Source organism: Bidens hawaiensis, unplaced genomic scaffold, assembly GCF_021521415.1.
Source record: "Bidens hawaiensis isolate Kalapana, Puna unplaced genomic scaffold, B.hawaiensis_p1.1 tig00045487_1, whole genome shotgun sequence".
NCBI classification, from domain to species: Eukaryota; Viridiplantae; Streptophyta; class Magnoliopsida; order Asterales; family Asteraceae; genus Bidens; species Bidens hawaiensis.
Window position 1 is genome coordinate 52105 of NW_027498102.1, and position 4758 is coordinate 56862.

Below are 4758 nucleotides of genomic sequence, written 5' to 3' on the forward strand. Positions count from 1 at the left end.
AGTCGAGAATTTCTGCGAGTGACATTAGGAAAACCGCGGGAAGAATCCCCACGGAAAACCTTAAAACTAAAAACCCTTTTCAAAACCCCTTGCTTAAGTCCAAAAGTTCACCTCACTTGTTAACAATTCATGAGAAGAACATTGGACTGGGGGGACTTGAAGAGGTAGGTCCCAGCAGAGCCCAGTTGGACCCGCAAGACTCACCTTGAAGAGGGACGTCTGCGCAAGGACCAACTGGTTCCGCAGGACCAACCATGCTCAGAGATGAAGACCTTACGCGCAGTACGCCAGCTGTTCCCGCAGGAAAAGCCTCCCAATGGTGAAGTACCCCGCCTGTTCCCGCAGCTGTAGATACAAGCCATCAGGGAAGGCTACCCGCACTAACAGCAAGGCTACACGCATAAGGCACTAACTCAATAATTCAGTAATGTCACCTGAAGGAATGAGCAATGCGGGAACACTCCCGCCCAAATGAGCCAGTCCGTACGCTTCTGGAAGGTCTTTTGTACTATACCTGCCAAGGTATGGACAAAATAGACAAGATCTGACCAGAGCGGCCCATGAACCAATCACGGGGTGACAGCTCACCGACAACAGTACGAGGAGCACGCTCTAGTACAAAATGTCACTATCAGCCGCTGCCTACTCACCAACCCTTGCGTGGCACATACATAGCCTGCAGTTGGTGGAAAAGGAACAGTACACAGCCGGCCATGTCACTATCAGCCGCTGCCTACCCACCAACTACTAGCATGGCACGTGCGTAGCCCACAGTTGGTGGAAAAGGAATATTATACAGCTGGCTGTACCTGCTTGGAAACCTACCTTCGGCTATAAATATTCCAACACCTTGGAACGGTATCATTATCTTGTATCTTATCTTCTCGAGCAATCTCTCTTTATATACACTTATATTCAGAGCAATCTAGTCTGATTCTCACGCCGGAGGGTGGTCACAAGGAGGAACCCCCCCTTCTCAGTGACAAGCTCACGGTGTCTGTTTTGCAGGTCATCAGAATAACCATCTCTGCCGGACCTAACCCTCGTGGGAAACATTACTTAACCCCCAGATTATCCATAATCTACTCGGGGGCGCCTAGTATTTCTTCATTGGCGCCATCCGTGCATAAAAGCTAGAACTAATTCTCAGTTTTTTCAAAAAACCTCTGAAAAGATGGTTAACGTTACTCCGGTCCCAAGGCCAGTGAGTGACCAAGAAACCCCGGTAACCACAACCCCAGCTACTGGGGGGAACACCGGCGGTTACACAAATTTTACGAACACTACCCCGGTTACCCAATCTGGGGCAAGTGCAGTAAACAATCTTTCACTGGGACTCACCGATGCCCAGTTGGAGAAACAGACGAGGCTCCCCCGCCAAACACTCGATAAAGTTAAGGCGTGGGCTGAAGCACGTCAGAAGGAATTCCAAGCTGAGTTGGATGAACGCTTGCGTTCACTCCAACAGGCTGACGAATTCGGAAGCACTCGTCAACAGCTCAACATGAGCAGTGAGTGCGAGTACTCGGACGATGATCGGGAGGAATCCGACACCGACGCAAACCCTCGCCATAGGGCGAAAGGGAAGCGTAAGGAAACGGACTTCCAACCAAGAAGGAATTTCGGAGAAACCTTCAAACCAAGGACCGCGGGGGGAAATCCACGTGACTTCTCCAAAACCTTTAGACCAACTGTTGCAAATGCGGGAACGTCCAAGTTTGCAAGGGACATTGTGGAAGCAATCGCCTCGAAAAGTGCCAAACAAATGTCCAACATAGGCACTTATGATGGTATGTCCGACCCAGACGATCACTTGAACAGATTCATAGTGGGGGAAACCGTCAGCAACTGGACGGAACCCACGTGGTGTTATATGTTCCAGATGACGCTGGTTGGAGCGGCCAGGGCGAGGTTTGATCGTTTACCGGTCCACCACATCTATGATTGGGCGGACTTTCAACACAAGTTCAGCCAACACTTCAGTCAACAGAGGAAATATACTGAAGAGCAGTGGACGATCCTCAACAGCGTCAGAGAGGAGGATGAATCTTTACTAGACTTCATCACTCGCTTCAACTCCAAAAAGCTGAGTCTGGGCACCATAAGCGAAGATCTTGTTCGCGCCGCTTTCATCCAGGGCGCCGAATACCCAGAGCTTATCCGCACGTTGACGGGTAAGGACGGCATGCCATCCACATGGGATGCCATCATAACGGCGGCCAAGCGCTTTGCCTAAACGGAGAAGCAACTGGGTAAGGATCTTCCCCAGAATACACACCTCTACACGCAGAGGACTAGAGAAAACAACGTTCGGACCGCTCGGCAAAACAAAAAGAGGAAGCTAGGTATTTGGCAGTCAAGGGTAAACTTTGACACCTCATCCAGCTCTCGCCCTCTAGTGGGCGGAAGGGATAACACGCACCCATCAAGCCGAAAACACCGATGGACGCCACTCACCAAAAGCGTCACGGAAATATTTGCCACCGAAAAACTCCCATGGCCAAAAGCTCCAATGATCCGGCAGCGACCTAATGCGGATTAGAGCAAATCCTGTGACTTCCACGGGCAAAGGGTGACAGCACTGAGGAGTGTACATCCTTGAAGGATATTGTTGAAACATTCGTCAAGGATGGAAGACTTACACACCTTGTGGCATCAATCAGGAATGGAGGGAGGAATGATAAACGATACAAAGGCAACGGACGAAAGCCTGTTGACATCAGCATCCACATGGTTCATAGTAACATCAGAGGAAGAAAAAGACGAATGACAGAACCATGCGCGTGGAAGGAAGCTGAGGTGCGCTTCCCGCGAGTGCCAGGAGGACCCAGCAAAGAAGGCCCTATCGTCATCAAAAGCCAGCTGGGGCACTACATCACTTCCTGCACTCTTGCTGACAACGGTGCCTCGTCAACTGTGATATATAGGCAGTTCTTCGACAAGCTAGACGACGAAGACAAGGAACGCCTGGAAACGGTCTGCGCCTCGATGGAAGGGTTCGACGGCAGCACAAACACCCCCCTGGGTATCCTATCTTTCCCCGTCATTCTCACGGACGGGAAACACTCCCGCACAGAAGATGTGGACTTTGTCGTGATGAGGAAGCCACACCACACGTACGACATTCTCTTCGGGAGAGACGGGATGGCAAGATTCAATGCCGTGGTATCTTCAGTCCACGGCATGATGGGATGGCCAACAGCTGAGGGTGTAGCGATGATCACCGGCATTCCCCATGTATGCATCGCATCTGTCTCATCTAAACCCAAAACAAAGATGGCTAAACCAACCATCACCGAACCGGAAGAATGGGCCTTCAATGGCAAATACCCTGACCAGGCCGTTACCATTGGCCCAACAGTCGCTGATCCTACGCGCACCTTACTCAAACGCTTACTACTGAAAAACGCTGACATCTTCGCATGGACACCAGCTGACATGACTGGGGTACCTCGAAGTAAGGCAGAGCATAAGCTCAAGTGTGACCCGGCTTTTACGCCAATCATACAAAAGCGCAGAGTAATGGGGGCGGAACAAGCTAACACGTGTAGAACCCAAGTCAAGGAACTCCTTGACGTAGGCATCGCACGCATTAGTAGATATCAAACATGGGTTGCAAATCCCGTTATGGTACCGAAGAATAACAAACAATGGCGCATGTGCATAGACTTCAAAGACTTAAACAAAGCATGCCCCAAAGATTGTTATCCGTTACCCGAAATTGATCTTAAGTTAGATTCGTTAGCACCGTTTCGCCTTAAATGCTTCCTGGATGCGTATAAGGGGTACCATCAAATCCACATGGCCGTTGATGATCAGGACAAAACCGCTTTTCGGACGCCCGATGGCACATTTTGTTATCAAATGATGCCATTCGGACTTAAGAATGCCGGGTCCACGTACCAACGCCTGATGGACAAAGAGTTTCATGCCCAAATTGGGAGAAACTTGGAAGTCTACATGGATGACTTGGTCATCAAAAGCCCTGACGCGGAAGCGATGTTGAAGGACATCGAAGAAACTTTCAACACGCTCAGGAAGATAAACATGAAGCTCAATCCGAGCAAGTGTTCCTTTGGGATGGAAGAACGGAAGTTCTTAGGAGTCATCGTTACTAAAGATGGCTTCAGAGCGAATCCTGAAAAGGTTGAAGCCATTATCAAAATGGAATCACCGACTACCATCAAGCAAGCTCACACTGAATGGACGACTAGTCGCACTTAACCGCTTTTTGGCAAACCATGCGGATAAGTCGTTTCCATTCGTGTCAACATTGAGAAAATGCTTAAAGAAAACGCACTTCCGCTGGACACCAGAAGCGGAAGCAGCTTTTCAGGAGATTCGGTCACGCTTGATCGAACTCCCAACGCTCACAGCACCAGAAGCGGGGGAGGAATTAATCCTATACCTTTCCGCCACAGATAGAGCAATCGGAGCAGTCCTGCTAGTAGAACGAAAAGGCATCCAGATGCCAATCTACTATGTTAGCCGTGTCCTAACAGACGTAGAAACCCGGTACTCTACCCTGGAAAAATTAGTCTTAGCACTTGTACAGGCTTCACGCAGGCTAAGACGATATTTCCAAGGTCACCCAATCACCGTTCTCACCAACTTCAAACTTGCAAACGTTCTAGGCAAACCCGAATTGTCGGGACGCCTAGCCAAATGGGCAATAGAATTGGGAGAATACGCGATAAAGTACAAGCCAAGACCAGCCATAAAAGGCCAGGTCTTGGCCGACTTTATTCAAGAAGTCCC